Source organism: Sturnira hondurensis, unplaced genomic scaffold (genome assembly GCF_014824575.4).
Source record: "Sturnira hondurensis isolate 20B ecotype Veracruz unplaced genomic scaffold, ASM1482457v3 Scaffold0024152, whole genome shotgun sequence".
Lineage (NCBI taxonomy): Eukaryota > Metazoa > Chordata > Mammalia > Chiroptera > Phyllostomidae > Sturnira > Sturnira hondurensis.
Genome location: NW_028096783.1, coordinates 4,955,708 through 4,975,812, shown reverse-complemented (window position 1 = coordinate 4,975,812; position 20,105 = coordinate 4,955,708). Strand labels below are relative to the sequence as shown.

The 20,105-nt window shown below is 41.8% G+C and overlaps 1 protein-coding gene across 4 annotated transcripts in view; it reads right to left on the bottom strand.

Moving 5' to 3' along the window:
• Nucleotides 1–15,826, bottom strand: part of ZBTB44 (zinc finger and BTB domain containing 44) — a 58,411-nt gene extending 42,585 nt beyond the window's left edge. For 3 of the 4 annotated variants that reach the window (XM_037038312.1, XM_037038314.1, XM_037038313.1), the window contains exon 1: nucleotides 15,455–15,541. The gene's annotated coding sequence lies outside the window, so the exon portion shown is untranslated. Of the gene's footprint in view, nucleotides 1–15,454 lie in introns of all 4 variants that reach the window. The other variant, XM_037038315.1, reaches the window with a different exon arrangement.
• Nucleotides 15,827–20,105: the final 4,279 nt, after the last annotated feature.

Sequence of the window (20,105 nt, the reverse complement as noted above, 5' to 3'; positions counted from 1 at the left end):
ATTAATAAGCACAGAAATGGTAAGAACACTGCAAGTGTTAAATAGAAGTGTTAAATAGAAGTATGTAGTTATGGCAAAAAATAAAGTACAGAGCTAAATATATTAGTAAAGCGTGAGAGACCATGCAGCTTTGTTGTATTTCAGAATACCCACAACAAATCCTGCAACATATGAATATGTCACACCTACATAATTGTGATAATCAGCAAGTGACATGGAAAAATGGTGAAACAGACAAACTTTAGCATGTGGTTAGAGCAGCATCAACACTAGATGGCAAGATTTCAAACTCTTTAGTCTCAAGACCTCTATATTCTTAAAACTTAAAGATTCCCAAACAGCTGTTGTTATTTTTGCCAACTACATCTACTAAGTTACCATATTATGAATTAAAATTTAGAAATGTAAAAATTGATTTATTAAAAAGTAAGTCCATTACATGTTAACAGTGTGGGGGCAACTTTGCCCCCCACGGATGAAAGTAACACTACCAAGACATGATCTGCTTGAGGAGGAGAGGTGGCCAATCTCTCAGAGGAGAAAAGCCAGGAGCCCCTTCCTCAATGGCTTTTATTGGTCGTAATACACAGGAATACAGGAGGGCAAGGATCAAACAGTAGGTAATATTTCAAAGAAATCTGAGGGCTTAAACTGAGCCAGTGTCTGTCAGGAAAGGGGGTTGCAGAAATTTTCGGAGACATACTCATTTCCTGCTTGGACCCTTATGTGAATGAAAGCACTCTTACCAAAGCAGGCTTCACAACACTTTTAGGAACTCTTTCTTATGCCCGATCACCCCGGGTCCCACTCTAGCTGGCAAGGAGCTGCACTGCCTCCCCCATTATAGGTTTTCAGGCTTAAGTGGATTAGAGCTAGGAAGCGCTTCTCCCAGAGGATATGGGGACTCGGGCTATGTCAGAATGGGCGGGGGGGGGAGGGTCGCAAGGGTCCATCACTCCCTCTTTGTTGCAGCCCCCCAGGTCCTTCCATGATGGCCTCCCAAGTGATCATGTCTGGCTTAGGTTGCCCCTCTCTGAGGGGTCTCACCCATCACTGACTATCCAATCATGCACTGGGGGCAGGGGAATAAGCAGAGGCACCATTCACTACCAAAGACAAGCTTTGTCTCCTTTGTGGCTCGCATTCCAGAGGTTGTTCACTCATCCTTAGCCATGGGGGGGGGGGCAGTTACAACTCCTGAAACCAGGCAGAGCGGTTCCCAACATAACACAACATAGTTTTTTTTTTAAACTACATTTTCTAACATGATACATCACACAAACAAAAGATTAAAAAATTATATGATCAGATTAATGGATGCAGAAAAAGCACGACAAAATACAGCACCCACTTATGACAAAAAACTCTCAGCAAAGTGGGAATAGAGGGGATATACCTCAACATAATAAAAACCATGTAAGACAAACCCACAGCCAACATCTACGCAGTGGGGAAACACTAAAATGGTTTCCCTTATGATGAGGAACAAGACAGGGATGTCCACTTTCACCATTTTATTCAACATAGTACTGGAAGTCCTGAACATAGCAATCATATACTAAAACACTAAATATTTTACATTTTGTTCTAAGAAAACATGTCACTCTGTTGTCAATCTAAGCAGGAACAAATATCTATATATTTTTTCATGAAAGAAAACAAACTTTTTAGAATGGATTCACATGAATACTCATATTTGAGAACATGCTTTAACTTACTCTGAACACTAATAAAAGCATATGCAATCTTTACTTGATGATGGTATATCCCAAGGGTCTTCCTTAAGTGTTTATTAAGTTTTCAGGAAGAATTACAAATGGGTTATTGTATCTGACTTATTAAAAAGATAATTTAGTTTTATAACCAGCTATTTTCTAATCAAATAAACATTTCAACCAGTTTACTATGTAAAGAAGTTATTTCTAGTTTAGAGCTTTAAGAAATACTGAGGTTTACCTGGAGTTAATAACTCAATTAGACTAATTGCATTAAACTATTACTGCTGGTCACTACAGTCATGCTGATGGTTAACTTCTATATCAAGGGAAGATAAGTTATCATTAAGTTATTGAAAATTATTAACTCCCAAGTGTCTTTATATCACTCTGGAAAAGATTTTTAAAATCCAGTTATAAATGAGGAAACACAAAGTTAAATTAACTTGCCACTGTCCTATAAATAATAAAATCTAGATTTGAACAGAGGTCTGACTAAAAATTTCAAATTACAGTCCCTTCTCCCACTCCATCATGATCCCGCCACTTTTAAGAATTCAGGAGTTCCGCCAAGATGGAGGCATAGGTGGAAACACTGTGCCTTCTCCCACAACCAAGTTTGAATACAACAAAGGTTTGGAGAAACAAAGACACAACCAAAGGACAGAAAATTGAATTATACGGAAGTCTGACTACATCTAACCGTTCAACGGGGACGGTAAGAGGGGCGGAGCCAGCAGCGAGCAGGGTCGGGCAGGACAGGGCCCCCGACCCAGGCGCGCAGGCAGACGGGAACCAGTTGGGGTGCGGGGCAGACCGCGGGCGCATATTCGCGCACAGTGAGACAGACCACGCAGGCCCCAGGGGGCGAGGGCTGACGGCGGTGGCACACTCGCGAGCAGTGGGACGAAACACGTGGGCCAGGTGACGGCAGCAACTGCGGCACCGGTGAGGGCCGTGGCGGCAGGCGGCGGACAGGACGCCATAGTCCCTCTTTGACCCCGCCCCCACATACAGCGTCACAACCCAGCGACTTAGTTGCCCTGCAATACCAGTGAGAGCCATTGTCCCTCTTTGACCCCGCCCCCACATACAGCGTCACAACCCAGCGACTTAGTTGCCCTGCAATACCGGTGAGAGCCATTGTCGCTCTTTGACCCCGCCCCCACATACAACGTCACAACCCAGCGACTTAGTTGCCCTGTTCTAGTGAACACTTTAGGGCTCTGATCCTGCTATGGAACAGGCACGAACAACCCGAAAGATGGCACAAGAAGAACTCAAAGTCCCAGAGCCAATAACTCTAAGCGACCGAGAAATTGCCAGCCTCTCAGAAGCACAATTCAGGACACTATTTATCAGGATGCTCACAGAACTGGTAGATTATAGTCACAAATTAGAGGAACAAAGTCACAAATTAGAGGAACAAAGTCACAAATTAGAGGAACAAAGTCACAAATTAGAGGAACATATGAAGGCTAAACTAATTGAAATGAAGGGAGATGCACAGGAAACCAATAGTGATGGAAAGGAAACGGGGACTCAAATCAATGGAATGGACCAGAAGGAAGAACAAAACATCCCACCAGAAAGGAATGAAGAAATGAGAATTCAAAAAAATGAGGAGAGGCTTAGGAACCTCCAGGACATCTTTAAACGTTCCAACATCCGAATTATAGGGGTACCAGAAGGGGGAAAGAAACAGCCACGAGTGGAAAACGTATTTGAACAAATAATAAAGGAGAACTTCCCCAGTCTGGCAAAGGAAATAGACTTCCAGGAAATCCAGGAAGCTCAGAGAGTGCCAAAGAAGTTGGACCCAAGAAGGAACACACCAAGGCACATCATAATTACATTAGCCAAGACCAAAATGAAGGAGAGAATCCTAGAAGCAGCAAGGGATAAGGGGACAGTCACCTACAAAGGAGTACCCATCAGACTGTCAGCGGATTTCTCAAAAGAGACCTTACAGGCAAGAAGGGGCTGGAAAGAAGTATTCCAAGTCATGAAATCCAAAGACCTACAGCCAAGATTGCTTTATCCAGCAAAACTTTCATTTAGAATGGAAGGACAGATAAAGTGCTTCTCAGATAAGGTCAAGTTCAAGGAGTTCATCATCACCAAGCCCTTATTATATGAAATGCTAAAGGGACTTATATAAGAAAAAGAAGATGAAAAATATGAACAGTGAAAGGACAGCAAACACACAGTTATTAACAACCACACCTAAAACAAAAGCAAACCAAGAGGACAGCTAGATCAGGAGTGGAACCATAGAAATGAAGAACACATGGAGGGTTAGAAACAGGGGGGTGGGAGGGGGAGAAGGGGGGAGAGGCACAGAAAATAGCATAGATGGTAGGTAGAAAATAGATAGGGGGGAGGGCGAGAATAGTGGGGGAAATATAGAATCTAAAGAACTTGAGACACGTGGTTATGAACTAAGGGGGGCAGAATGGTGGGGGAGGGAGGGTGCGGGTGGAAGGGATTGAAGGGGGGGAATAGAACTGTAATGGTATAATCAATAAAATATATTTTTTAAAAAAGAATTCAATCATAGTACTTAAGGGATATCACCCATTAACATGAAATCATTAATAGAAAGAAAACTTGAAAGGCTTATTTATTCACTCTTTTGGATCCTTAACATGAGCAAGTCAAATTCAAGTCATTTTTAGTCAAATGGCATCTAAAGAAGTCTTTTGTCCCCTCAAGAGTTTTTAAGTGTTCACAGCTAGTACTGAAGAGTTCCAACGTGTATGTTATAAGTATGTACACAAGTACACAGGGGCTTTACACAACACGCCTCTGCACTGTTGTCAAACTGAAATGTGTCTTGTGTGTTCTCCCAAAAAGATAGGCTGAATCTCTAATCCCCAGTACCTGAAAATGTTACTTATTTGGAGACAGGTACTTCACTCAGTACCTGTCTGTTACTTCACTCAGGTAATCAAGTTAGACTGAGATAATTTAGGCTATCCTTACGTACAGGGAAAATTCAGAGACAGACTCGCACCCAGGGGGAATGCCACATGAAGACTGGAGCTCTGCTGCCACAAGCGCAGGCTCTCCGAGAAGCAGGCAAAGAAACCTGTAACAGACCCTTCTCCCTCACGGTTCCTTCCCTTGCAAGGAGCCAACCCTGCCAACACCTTGACGTCCTCCATAACTGTGACACCAGCAACTTCTCTTTCACCCACCCAGTTTGTGGTGCTTTGTCATAGCAACCCCAGCAAACTAACACCTGTCTGCTTTTCAAAGTAATGTGAACTTTAAAACTTTAAATTTTTTTAAAAATATTTTATTTATTTATTTATCTCTAGAGGGAAGTAGAGAGGGAGAGAAACACCAATGTATGGTTGCCTTTTGTGCGTCCCCTGCTGGGAGTTGGCCTGCAGGGAACTGGACTACAACCCAGGCATGTGCCCTGACTGGGAATCGAACCGCGATTGTAAAGATTTTTATTTATTTATTTTTAGATGGGAAGAAGAGAGGGAGAGAAACATCAATGTATGGTTGCCTTTTTTGTGCATCCCCTGCTGGTAGTTAGCCTGCAAGGAACTGGTTTGCAACCCAGGCATGTGCCCTGACTGGGAATCGAACCACAATCGTCTGGTTCGCAGGCCCGCACTCAATCCACTGAGCTACGCCAGCCAGGGCCCTAAAACTTTAAATTTTAATGGACTAAACATTTCAACTAAAAGGCAGAGACTGGGATTAAAAAAGCAACTATATGATCTTTATAAGAAACTAGCTTTAAATAAAAAGACAGATATTTTAGAAGATACACCATGCAAACAATAAGTAAAGAAGGCTAGTGCTGGCTATTTTAATATCAGGTAGACTTCAAGCGAAAAAAATAGTACCAGAAATGCACAGATAACAATAAAAAATGTGCATGTGCCTAACAACGAAGCTTCGAAATACAAGAGGCAAGCACTGACAGCATTAAGGAAAAGGACGATCTAGAATAATAAGTTGGAAATTTTAACACTTCTCCCAGTAATTGACAGAACTGGGCACAGGGAAAATAAATCAGTATAATCAATACACCTAGACAAAAGAAAATTAACAATGACTTAAAAGATCTGAATAATACCATCAACCACCTTGACCTAACTGATATTTATAATGCAGAATACACATTCCTTTCCAGTGCAACATGGTATGTTCACCAGACAGACCATATGCTGGGAGCTAAGACAAATCTTAATAAATTGTAAAGGAATAAATGTATACAGAGTACATTTTCCCCTAAATAAAAAAGTTAGAAATTAATAAGTAATCAAGGAAAGTCCCAATATTAGAAACAAAATACACTTTGAAATAATCCACAGGTTGATGAAGGAATCAATACATTAAAAAGTACTTTTAGCTGAGTTGTACTGCAAATACAACATTATCAAAATTTGTGGAATGCAGCTAAAGCAATGCTTAAGAGTGAAATTTATATCTCTGTGAATAAATGGAAAGAAGGTTTAAAAATCAATCGTCTACCACCACACACCCTACCCCCTCTCAATGGTTAGGATGGCTACCGTCAAAGAAAAAAAAAAAGCGAAAACAACAAGTGTTAGCAAGGATGTGGAGAAATGAAACCCTGTGCACTGCTAATGGGAATATAAGTGTAGGAAACTAGAGAACAGTATGCTGGTTCCCTACAAAATTAAAAAATAGAACTGCCCCGATCCAGCAATTCTACTTCTGGGTATATGTACCAAAGGACTGAAAGTGCCCACATGAACATCTATTTGTACACAAATGTTCATAGGAGCATTATTCACAATAGCCACTGACAGATAAATGAATAAACAAAATGTGCTACATACCATACCATGGAATATCACTTAGCTTTAAAAAGTAAATTCTGATATATACTTTGATATGAATGAATCTAAAACATTATGATGAGTAAAGCAAGCTGGTCACAAAAACAAATATTGTCTGACTCCAGTTATATGACATTTCTAGAGGAATCAAATTCAAAGGGACAGAGAGTGGAAGGGTGGCTGCCATACACTGGGGGGGGGGGGCATGGTTATTGTTTAATGGGCACAGTACAGTTTTGCAAGATGAAAAATATTCTGGAGATGGATGGTGGTGATAGTTGCCTAACAAACTGAATGTTCTTTATGCCACTAAACTGTAAAACTTAAAAATGGTTTCAGGTGGTAAAATTTCAACGTGTATTTCACTACAATTAGAAAGTAAGTGTCCCAGCTGGGTGGGTCAGTTGGTTGGAGCACTGCCCCATCTACCAAAAAGGTTGTGGGTTCAACCTCTGGTTAGGATGTGTAAAGGAGGCAACCAATTGATGTTTCTCTCTCTTTCTTAATCAATAAGCATATCCTCGGGTGAGGATTTAAAAAAAAAATCAATGGTCCAATCCACCTCCTGTTTTTAGAAATAGTTTTATTGGAACAACAACAAAAAAATCAGTGGCCTACTCTTAAGAAACTAGGAAAAACAGCAGAGAAACCCAAAATAAATAGATCAAAAACTTGTTTCTCTCAAGAAATAAGCAAAATTGATAAACCGTTAGCTAAACTAATCAAGGAAACAAAGAAGGGGTAAAAATGGGGCTGGGGATTAGCAGAAGGAAAACCTGAGAAAGAGAAACATAGAATGACCAGGATGGTAGAGTGTTCTAAAAACTAAAGGTGTAGAACATTTCAAGGAGTGGTTGACAGGGTCAAATGCTACTACTGAAAGGTCATATAAAATATAGACCAAAGCCTATTTAATTTAGCCATAGGACTCACTGATGACTTTGTAATAGCACACAAGGAAAGGGTAACAGAGTTAGTTACATGTTAGATTGCAACAGACAAAGGTAAAGAATATAGAGAAATGAGGAAGTGAAAATTTTGAGCATAGACAATTTAGTCTTAAGAAGTTTGGTTCTAAAGATAGAACAAAGGGTTAGCTGGAGGGAAATAAGGGCTCAACAGAGAATACTGGTATTTTTATAAAATAGGGGGCTACTAGACGATTTTCCCATCCCTAGATTTTTTTAAATTGTGGTAAAATAAATATACAGAGAATGTTTTGATTGCTGCTGGGAAAAGAATCAGAGAAGGAAAAATTAAAATACAAGAACAGGTAATAACAGGTAATATAACTTCTCTGGGTAGGTAGAAAGGACTAGATTCAATGCACAAGTGAAAGAACTGGACTTACTAGGAGACCCAGCAATAGGAAAAAGAGGAAAGGACGGATGCAGTTACACTGAGGTTTATAGATGGGTGGTAACAAGCGACACGAGTTCTTGTCTGATAGTTTTGGCTTTTCTCTTTGAAGTCATAGGTAGAGGCAGATCATTGAAAAGAGAGGAGACACAGGAGAAACTTGAGGAAAACGAAACATGAGAAATATGTGTGGAGGACATAAAAAGAACGGCTAGGAGACACTGAAGAACCAACTGAAATGGAAGACCACAAATTTGTAGAGGCAATAATCTATAGTTTTTGAGTTCTATCTCAATAAACTGTTATAAAAATCAGTGACTTTGAATCAGTTTCTAAAAAATTATAATAACTGTTAGTTAATAGTACTTAGACCTGGCCAAGTAGCTCAATTGGTTAGGGTGTCATCTCGATATGCCAAGGTTGTAGGTTTGATCCCCAATCAGAGCACATACAGGAATCAACCAATGGATGCATAAATAAGTGGGACAACAAATAGATGTTTTTCTCTCTTAAGAAATATCAATAAAATAAATAGTATTGCCATGGCTGGTGTAGCTCAGTGGATTGAGCTTGGGCCTGTGAACCACACGATCGCAGTTCGATTCCCAGTCAGGGCACATGCCTGGGTTGTAGGCCGGTTCCCAGCAGGGGACTCATGAGAGGCAACCATACATTGATGTTTCTCTCTCCTTCTCTCCTTCCCTTCCTCTCTAAAGATAAATAAATAAAATCTTCAAAAAAATAAATAGTATTATAATATGTACCAGGCATTTTTTCAAAAGTACTTTTTTACATACTAAATAATTTCACTTTCATACAACCTTCTGAAATAGGTGTTACTCGGTATCTTTGTTTTAGCAATAAGGAAAACCAAGTGCGGAGAAGTTAAGGAACTAACCCAAGGCTGCACAATTAGTAAGTATGAGTCAAGATCTGAACTCAGATGGTGTACTCAGCTATACTACCTCTCAAAGTAAAGCTAAGTACACCTGGTTCAAGGAAATAGGGGAAAAAATGGTACTGGGTGGGCCAAAAAGCCAGAGAGAGGCAATGGTTCCTGTAAAGAGAGATAATTCTCATAAAAGTATGGCTTGTACAGTTTTATATTGCACACAAAAGGTACCAAAGATAAAAGAAACTGTCCTTATACTGTAATGGAAAGCCACAAAAAAAGAAATAAGCAGTGTTGGAAAATCCAAAGCACAAAGGAAGAAAAGCAGAGAGTGAAGGAAAAAGTAAAACCCAGAGAGTCGTCCTGCAGAAATGAGAAAAAGGTAGAAGTGGATGAAAGCACAAACACAACCAGTAAACACCAGTAAGAGAAAAATGAAATCATGCGAAGTAAGTATTCCTGAGCCTTTGAAAACCCTTTCATTTTCTTTCTTTGGACCAAAGAATTTCCTAATTTTATCAAAAAGCACAAATAAAATACTTAATAGCAGTTTTTCATTATATATGCTTACTTAGTAAGAGTAGGCTAGGACCAAATACTTAGCAGGTTAATAACTGAGTTAAAGAGAAAACGATTAAAAAGGAATCAACTAAAGTTGCTTTAGGAGCCGGAAGGTAGCAGTTCCACAAAATTCTCATTCCAAGACTCACGATCTCAGTTGTATGCTATCCTGAGATGTTTGTAGTAACGCTGAATACATCAAAAACTATCAAAACCAAATGAATAACAAACCATGCCAACATAAATATATAATTTAATACCTGTAGAAGGATAGCAATATAGAATATTAAAGTTGCGAACTCATTGGGTATCAAACATTTGTAATTTTAATGTAATTTTTAAAGCTATAAAGAAAATTATTAAAATAGAAGTGCATTTAATGTGGAGAAAAGATGTTCTCCAAGCGGAATGAAATAAGTTTCATCTACTGGTTTTCACATGAAAAGAGAGAATCATCACTGTGAAATACGACAATGATACAAGTCAGTGATTTATTCCAGGATCAGTTATGTAAAAATGTGCTGGCTCAGGTCACCCTTGGCACTAATCATAACGTTAGTGAAGAAATTAATGTAATACTCAAAGTGCCCTTTAAGCAGGAATGTAATATAAATCTAATATGTCTTTGTATTTTTAAAGGCACACATATAATCATTATTTTACATCCTGTAAGAATCTACAGATTTCCAGTTCACTGCCTGAAATGTGGAGAAGTATTTCTAATATGAAGAACAAAGAAAACCAGTATCACCCCAATAATTTAATAATGAAAAAAAAGAACAAAGAAAAACTAGTGTAGCTGTTGGCTTAACAGGAGATAAATTTCAAGCGCTCATTCTGAGGCACATGAAAAAATGTCTGTCTCAGTCATGGATGCAGTAGTATTTAAAGCAAAACCAGCCCTCAACGCTCACACACAGAAAATGCTCAACAGCAGTCTACAAAATCCCAGCAGAGGACAGGGTGTGTGCGCGTCCCCCATACATGCACCATATATGTAATGTTCATTAAAATAGCTTAAAATTATAACTGGAAGGAATACAATTAATTAGGAACCCCCTAACTAATAAAGGAAACCCCTTTACAATAGTCTCTGATGCTTGATAGTTTTCAGTGACAGAACGTTTTTATCCTTTACCAGGCCAAGTCACTAAAAGTTTAAAAGACCACTTTACATAAAGGATATCGCATGTTACTGATTTTTATATAACTACCAATAATGTTTTATAATAAAAACATATTTTTAACCACTCTAACATTTTATCATAAAAAATTCTATAGTAAATTTAAAGAATTTTACAGGTTAATGCCTAAATAGCCAAACCTAGATTCTACCAATTACATTAAACTATACTCATTTTATCATATATTTATCCATCCACCAGTCCATCTTGATTTTTGATGTTCTTACGTTTTAAATGTCCATTAAAATGTTACATAAATGCAGTTTCTGAAGCAAGGTCTGACAGCACAAGCATGTGGAGGTTTTGGCAGGTGATCTTCAGTGTGGCTATAGGACAAAAATGAGTCATGTAGTTGAACTCATGGTGAATGAGAACACACTCACTTCTATGATGTGTTATATTCAGTTGTCAGCTGTAGCAAAGTAGTTAAGAGCTAACTCTGAAGACCAACAGACTTGAGGAGTTTGAAACCTGGATACTGAGCATGCTCTTACTTGCTAAGTAAGATATGAGCACCAATACCAATAGGTTAATGTGAGATTTAAATGAGACGATGTATAAAATGTTTTAACATAGTGCTGGCTTTCTGAAAGAGCTCAACGAAAGTTAGTAATCATCATCAATGTATTTAGCCCATTCAACTGACCACAAGGGTCCAGCTGCTCTGTAGTTATACACACCCACGCTCCCATTTGTGGCCTTTTTTTCATCATCAATATGTTCTAATACTCTTAGGTAGTCTATTTTTACTAAGATTAAAGACAATGAGGGTGAATGGGTCCGGAGCACAAGCCCTCTCCATTTTCCCACTGGCCTCCCTAAAGGAAATAGATGTCCTTTCTATTAGATGACCAAAAGCAGTGGTGGTATAGACATTAAAACAGACATCTTTTGCTTTTCAGCACCTGGTCATAGGCAGCTGACAAAATGCCTAATTGTGCTGTCTACTTTTAGACAACTGCTGCTCCCTCTTAAACCCTCATTTGAAGACATAAATACAATTTCTATCAAATTTTACTCAATCCAAACAAAATGTGCTATCTTCACTGATCACATGTCCAAGTGCCTTTTATATCTGCAGATAGCATATGCATGTCAGTTCTGTGTGGTATAAACAACACAGATTCATAAAACTTCTACCAACTACATATCTCTTTAAAGACATGATTTTCAAGAAAAACTTCAGTCTACTCTACTCACCTCTACAGATTAGTCTTAGTGCTTTTTCTTTGCCAGAGGAATCAGAATCTAACTGTGAATTTTACAGTAGTGCTCTTATAACCAGGGAAAAGTATTTTCAAGTGACTTCTGAACACAGTAAATAATCTGATTATACATACTTCTTGTAGTAATTCTAAGGACAAAAATGCAAAAAAGAAAATCTGAAACTTAGAAGTTTATTGGTAATAATAATATCGGTTATGGTAATTTTGAAATGATTTTATGTATAAATATTAAGATAAAGCAAGTATGTTGATTTTATTAAGCACCAAGATTTTCATCTAAGACAAAAAGTAAGGAACATATTTTGTCCAATGCTAATCTTTCTGCAGTTAAAATATATGAGAATGTTAGCTGTTAAAAGGTATGGCAAGAATAAATAATACTTCATTTTACAAACTAATTTGGGTGAGGCTTCTTTTTTTTTTTTAAATTTTATTTATTTATCTTTTAGAGGGGAAGGGAAGGAGAGAGAAATATCAATGTATGGTTGCCTCTGGTGTGTCCCCTGCCGGGAACTGGCCTGCAACCCAGGCATGTGCCCTGACTGGGAATCGAACCGCGATCGTCTGGTTAGCAGGCCCAAGCTCAATCCACTGAGCTACACCAGCCAGGGCCTGGGTGAGGCTTCTTTAGCGTACTTTTACAACATTTTTGAACTGCTGACTTTTGAACCATGTGTGTATTTTATATATTAAAAAAGAAAACCCTAAAATAAAAAATGTAACCCCAATGAACTGTATCAAATTGGTAGTATAACCAGGGAAAAGTATTTTCAAGTGACTTCTGAACACAGTAAATAATCTGACTATACACACTTCTTATAGTAATTCTAAGGACAAAAATGCAAAAAAAATCTGAAACTTAGAAGTTTATTGGTAATAATAATATCGGTTATGGTAATTTTGAAATGATTTTATGTATAAATATTAAGATAAAGCAAGTGTGTTGATTTTATTAAGCACCAAGATTTTCATCTAAGACAAAAAGAGACAACTGTAGAATCACAGAAGTTAAGGAAAGTCTGCAGTGTTAAATTTGAACTGGATACGTCACTATGAATTTATGATTATCCAAGCACGTAAAACATCAATTTTAGTTCTTTCCCCTGAAAGGATCTAAAAGCAATGACACTCCAGTAGCAATGAACATGCCAAACACCCAGATCTGGGTTTCTATACACCATTTCTCACTAAAAACCCCCAAACTCCTTAGATAAACAGCCCATTCCAGATCTAGAACAAAAAAACGAACAAGGCAAGCCTGGGATACTTTGTGCCAAAGAGCATTCTAAGGGTAACAGCAAGGACGAGTGTTAAAAAGACTCAGGAGCCAGCTTGAAAAGAGTCCTACTGTCCACACTTGGTACAATTTGATCACCAAAAAGAAAAATGACTGTAATGGTTATAAAAATAAATTAATTAATTAAATCATGAGCCTATAGTGGTATCTCATAAAAAAGAGGGAAAAAAATCTCACTTGCTACCATTGGGGGTGACTGTTCCCCCAGCTCTTTACTATGAAACTAGATAATGAAAGAGAAGAAATTAAACATTTGCTTTGTATTTCCAGGAGGAACTTTAGTTCACCAGGCTAATGAAGAAACAAACTGTTTCTAACAGAAAACCTCCAGGCAAATAACTGGGATAGTCATTAATGGTACGAAAATCACCAAGCAAAAAAAGTCAGTCAGAAACAGGGTATTTGCTTGGTGGTAAAGTACTACGACATCACATACAAATCACAAACCGGCAAACCATACCTTTGTAACACTGTATCTCTGTAGTCACCACTTTAAGCAAGTGGTCACATTCAGCATAATTGATAGTGTGGCAAGCTGGTATTATGTACCTCCCTCCATGATGAAATACAAGTACATAGCATCATCTATTAAATACTGTTGCCAAAGAAAGTTTAACTTAAAGTGAATCAAGCTTTTCTTTAGACCTAACTTCCAGGAACAGGAAATTCAGGGGGACAGAGTCATAAATTAAGTGATACTATGAGGAAACAGACAAATTCAGAATGTGGGAACACTCTGCAAGACGATTACTTTGGTAAATTGTCAGGAAAAAAGGAGATGGGTATTATTCTTTTAAAACAGGTACAATCACCAACGCAACGCAGTGCATGAATCTTGACTGAATACAGTTGGGAGATTGGGGGGGTAGTTTCCCAAAGAGAGTCTGGAATACTAAGGAAAATTTACATATGTTGATCACTGGGACTGGTAGGAGAATGTGCTTATTTTTAGTAAATACATGCTGAATGTTTGCAACTTGCTCTCAAATGGTAGCGCTAACACACAGACACAGAAAGGGAGAAGGGGGGAACAAGATGGCAAACTATCAGTCAACTGAATCTAGGTAGTGGGATATTCGTTGTATTGTTTTCTCAACTCCCAAAGGACTTAAATTTTTCATAATAAAGTTTAAAATAAAGTGTACCTGTACTGAGAGGTACAGGAGAAAATACCCATACAATAAAATTATATCTGAGCACAAATCTCACCTCTATTACTTAACTAGTTGTGTGGCCTAAGGTAAGCTACTTAGTATCACTTAAGTTTGTGTCTCATCTCAAGTTATAATTTAAACCGATAGGTTATTCTGAGAGTTAAATAATATCACAAATGCAAATGCCTAGCAGCCTTGCATAAAATACGTAAATCTGGCTTTCATAATTAACGAATGCAATCATCCTAAAGTATAACAATACAGGAAAACATTCCTTTCATTATCTTCACATTCCACGATAAGAAACTACATTAGGTAAAATTAAATACCCATTGGCAGTCACGTGAAGTAAGGGAGGAAATGAGGATTTACATAATATATTTTTAAATCCAATCGTTCCAACTGAAGCCCTAGACAACCATAAGAAAACCAAAACAACCTTTATTCAGACTATTTGCCATTCAACTGTGAAGTGTGCTTCTGGTATTAGCCTACATCCGAATAAAACACTAACAGGGTAACTGGAAGTTAGAGGATTTTTTCCCTGAGTGCAACCGGGCCACTCAATTACCTACATATTGAAAAAAAATGTTTGCCTTCCTTTTTGTAAGTTCCAATGAAGTACACATTATTGGGCTTTATTCTAAATTCTGGTTAAGATTCATATAACTCAACGCACGCAATTTCCTCCCATCAGTTCTAACGTACTTATCGATCTCACTCAGGTAACCCCTTTTTCTGGTTAGGCCGGCAGAGAACGGCCAGATGCGGAGTGATCCTCAGGTAGAGACGAGAAAGAGGTGATCGCGTCTGCTCCCGTTTTAGGAAGTGCCACCCCGTCCCTCCCAGTCCCAGGGGCAGGGCGGCAGGGGACCCGAGGCAGCCGGCGGCCAGGTCCGGCGCCCCGCCGGCCCAGGTGAGAGGGGGGCACACCTCAGCCTCCTCCGCCGAGGGTGTGGGCAGACGGGCGTGCAGACGGAGCGCGGCGCCCCGGAAGACAGGCTAATTTCTCCTCAGCTGTGGGCCCTCGGCCAGCCGCCTCCCCGAAGGATTAAATGCCACTGAGGGGACTCCGTGGGGTGTCTCCCGAGGCAGATGGGGTGACCAGACCCGGCTTTCCTTTCCTCCCGCGCCCCGATGGGGGGCGCACCGTACCCGCCCCTGGGCAGGAGCACCCCAGGACACAGGCGGCCGGCTGCCGCTGGGGCCCCCCTCGACGTCCTCCCCTCCCCATTACCTGCGGGCGGTGGCGCGGACCGGAGGCCTGGCACTGCTCCTCCTCCTCCTCCTCCCCGCCAGGCTGAGGCAGCGAGGTGGCGGCAGCGGCAGCAGCGACAGCCCGGGGGGAGGGGGCGGAGCGCGCGGCTCGCGGCCTCTCTCCTCCCCCGGGAGGCTGGAGGGACCCTATCTCGGGCCGCCGCGCCTAGGCCCGGGAACGGCCCGAGGCTGAGGCATGGCGGCACACAGCGGCAACGTGCCCGCGGGCGGGAGAGTGCGAGGCAGCCTGAGGAAAGCGCCCGCTGCGTTCGGAGGAGCCCGAGGGGAGGAGCGAGGGGACGGCCGTTGGGGGCGGTTGGCCGAAGGCAGGCAGGCAAGCCGCGTTTTAGGCTTTAGGGAGCTCGGCGACAGCTCGCGTTTTCCTGGCTGGGGGGGAAGGGGAAGGGGAGTGAGGGGAGGGGAGGGGAGGTTGGGAGGGAGCCGCCGCCGCCGCGCGCGCGTGCGGGACGGCGCCGCCGTTGCCGCTCCACTCACTCCAGCCTGTTTGGGGGCACTTTGTTTGTGTCCCACAATGCTCTACGCAGGCAGCAGGGTTGGAAAGGGGAGGGAAAGGGGGCGGGGCGGGCTGGGGGGGCGGGAACCCACAATTTTGGCGCAAGCGCAGGAGGAGCGGCTCGTGGTCTACCGGACTTAAACTGTAGGCGACTCGCTCTGCTTACAATTTGGGTTTCGACACAGTATGAGCACCTTTGCGTACGTGCACACGCTCAGATTTACATTATATGCTGCAAAAGCTCTGCCTAGCTTGTCTTCTAGTTTTTCCCTCAGCCCGCGTTCTGCTTGCACGAGAGAAGCATTTCTGGGCATGGCTCACACTTGCAATTTTTCCCCTTTGAACTGAAAACGAAAGAAACTGTTTTCTTGAGTGGCTTCTGTAGCGGGGCTGAAACCGGAACACCCTAGACCATTTCGGTGAGCCAGTAATCCGCCTATACTTCACACTTGGAAACTGGCCTGCCAAGAGGTGGCCCCCACAGAGGTGAGGGTTCCACTTCGCAGACAGCCGACCCGGCCGGGTACTCTGATTCCATACAGCCTTTTGCATCTCTTGGCATCCTTTCAGTGCTCTGAGATTGCTCTAGCATTTCCCTGGGCGTACTGGCAAGACGTGCTGTTCTGAAATGACTGGAGAAATCGAGTCCCAAGTCTGTCTCTTTCCCCAACACAGGACACAGAGCTGCTGCAAAACTCACGCCTATTCTTTCCACGACCTTCGATCTCACGTTTTATTACACCATCACTTCCCGGGCCTTTCCACGGGGGAGTGTGCAGGGCACCCCGAAGTGGAGCGTACTCCTGGGGAGGTTTTAAGAGTTCTAGGTCAAGCCCTGGCTGGTGTAGCTCAGTGGATTGAGCACGGGCCTGTGAACCAGAGGATCTCGGTTCGATTCCCAGTCAGGGCACATGCCTGGGTTGCAGGCGGGTTCCCTGCAGGCCAACTCCCAGCAGGGGATGCACAAAAGGCAACCATACATTGATGTTTCTCTCCCTCTCTCCTTCCCCTCAAATAAATAAATAAAATCCTTAGGTCATGTAGAGTTAAAATTTCCAGGATCCTAATGCTTCCCCAGGCCTGATGATCGGGCGCGCGCTCAGCAACAAGGTCAGGGGGTGAAGAGGGTGAAGGGGCCCTCACAGCAATAGGCAGAAGCGCCCCACAGGTGAACCCCACCTGCCGGGTGCCTGGGAGTGGAGTGGGGTTCTGGCCCTGGGGGCCTAGAGCACCGCGGGTGCTCTCTATTTGCATACTTTATTTTCCCACGCCTCCAGCTTTCAAACAGAAAGACACCTCTTCAAAGTGCTATGTGCAAGGTGAGCTGACTTCCACTTGGAAGAAAAGTGGATTTTTCCGGGTAACATATTAATCCTCTCCCTGAGACCCAAGTAGCTAAGCACCCTAGCACCCTAATTCTAACAACTGAAATCACTTTAGAAATAAAGGTAATGAAAATGGCTTTTACAGTCCTCTGCAGTTTCCAACACACTTTCAAATGTATATATTTAATTCTCACAGCAACTATAATTCATAGGTTTTACCATTGTTCCCATCGTCCTGTTTATTATTCCCATTTCAGAGTTTAGGAAAACCAGAAAGATGTGAATTGGCCCAGAAAGTTTTGCCCTGAGATTTGAAGAAGCGAAACCAAAAAAGGCAGAATGTTTACCCTAGGAGAGCAAGGCTCAGGAGAGAGGGGCAGCTTGAAACCCTGCAGGAGGTATGTTACAGTGCATGCACAGGGTAAAACTGGAGAGGAATCAGGGTAAGAACAAAGTAGTGTCAAAGAACAAAAATTCAGTTAACACCTGGATTCAACATTGATTCATTAGAATAGCAAGCCACACACTCCCATTACTACTCTTGCCCAGTTCTTCCCTTTGATGTCCTCATGTCATCCCCTTTATCCATTCTATGGATCATAATTAGAGATTTGCCTCCTTCCCTACCTTGAATATTCCAATTCAGTATACAGGCAGTGGTCGGGACTTCTCCCCTGTCTGCTGATAGCTGTCAGTTAATAAAGGAAATAAACAAACAAAAAGAATAAAAATTCAATCAAGTAAATCTCAGGCTCCAACTGGCTTCATGGAGCATTCCATCTCGCAAGTTTTCCAGACAACACGGAATGCTTCCGCAGGCAGAAATAGGGAAGAGCAACAAAGTTATTAGCAAAACAAAAGAAAGGATTGTCTTAGGCAGGGCTACCTCTCCTCAGGTGAAGGCAGGAGGTTTCATCAGGCAGGTTGCCTCACCTTCCTCTGGGGGCTGGAATGGGCCCAGATGACGGACTAAGACTGCATTCCTGGAAAAGGTTGAAACAACATTTGGGTCAGGTATGAAATCTGGGTGAGGTCATGGAATTTAGCCCGAGTGGCTCCATTTTGGGCCTGTGGTTTTCTATTTAACAGTGGTCAAGCTAATCCTGTCTATCTCCCCTCGGACATTTAATTGGACAGTCAATAAAATACCATTAGGCAATGGTCTGAGGTGACATCTCCCTTCCTGGCAGGACTAACAGCTCTGACACATGAAAAAATAGCTTTCCTTAGATTATTCTCTTGTCTCCTCTCTCTTTCCTTCCTTTTGTGCTTTTCTATTTTTCATGTTACATTTTCAACTTGTATCATCCTCTTACCTGCCCTCACTCCCTATTCCAGGTCTGGAGAATCAATTAACCAAGATATGGTTGGGCCCTTAGAACACAGTGCTAGATTCTTGGAGCTGATGTGGGAGAGAAAAAAAATAGCAAGATTAACTATATGGGAGCCTTCTTCTCTGTTTTGGCTTTGGGCAGGGTCAGTCTCTGGCTTCTGCAGTCTCCCATCTTTTTCTTCCTGGACTAGTAGAGACCTGCCTTTGGGTAAGTGGAATACAGGCACATTTCTTTGACACTAAAATAATGTTGCTGGGAGGATTTTATGAAACTGATTCCTGCACACAGGTAAAACACACAAACATATACAGTATTAGGGACCTTTAATTACTAACCTGGTGTGGATGATTCTAAGGAATTCAGATTTCAGGCAAATACATTTTTTATTTCAGCCATGAACTTTTGGGAGACCAAATTCTGGCAAAAAAAAATTATAAAGTCACTTTCTTGTGCTAGACTATTCGAGCCGAATGAATGGGAACTTTGTGATTTAGTTCACAACATATGTCAGAGCAGTAATGCTTTCTGCTCGTCTATATCCAGTCTGCCTTGAAGAATTCAATGGAGGAGAGCTCCTTACTGCACAGACCACCCCGCTCCCTCATTAGATCACCCCAACTCTATTAAAAAATTAACCCTGCCCCCCCCCCGACGGAAGCTGCACCTCTTCTAGTTTCCCATGTCATCATCCACGCAGTTGAGCAAGTCAGCTTCGCTGCTCCATTCTACCACATCTCAATTCCAATCCATCAATGAATCCCGCCAAATGTGTCCATTTCTGCTGCCACCATCCTAATCTAAGACACAAATGGCTCGTGCCTGGAGAATCGAAATGGCACTTTTCTAGTTTCCCAGATATACTTTCCCTTCCCTGTACCTGGCAGCCAGAATTATAATGCATGGCCATAATGGGACAGGCTGGCAAGCCAGGACTGGTGGAACAGGGAAACAGAGAGTTAAACAAGCAGCAAATTGAGTTAATCCTATTTTCCCCAAACCAAGGACACTTAAGAGTAAACGGTTTCCACTTCTCCACCCCAACCAGAGGGTAAATAGTTTAAATCACGGGACTCAAGGAGATAGATAGCATTCATCTAAAGATCGCCCTTTGCTAACCACGCCCAAGGACAGAGGAAGTAAGCGAATAAATCTCATTTTGGTACATCAGCATAAAGCTGATGAATATTCCACTGAGATCTCTCCAAAGGTCTCCCCTAAAGCCCCAGCCTTTAGCGCCCCTCCAAACAAAGGTCCCCGAGCAAGTACTCCCTCCAGCAGCAGGCACCCCTTTCCCTTCTCCTCCCCCTCTTCTTCCCCCACAGGCTTGCATCACCTAACCCTAAGGGTCCCCACAAGACTTGCGACCAGGGCAGCAATGGGCAGTGGCAACTCTTGCTGGACTCACCCCCTGAATTCATCTCCAAGGCCCCCTTTTCCTCCAGTTCCCAGTGAGCTAAA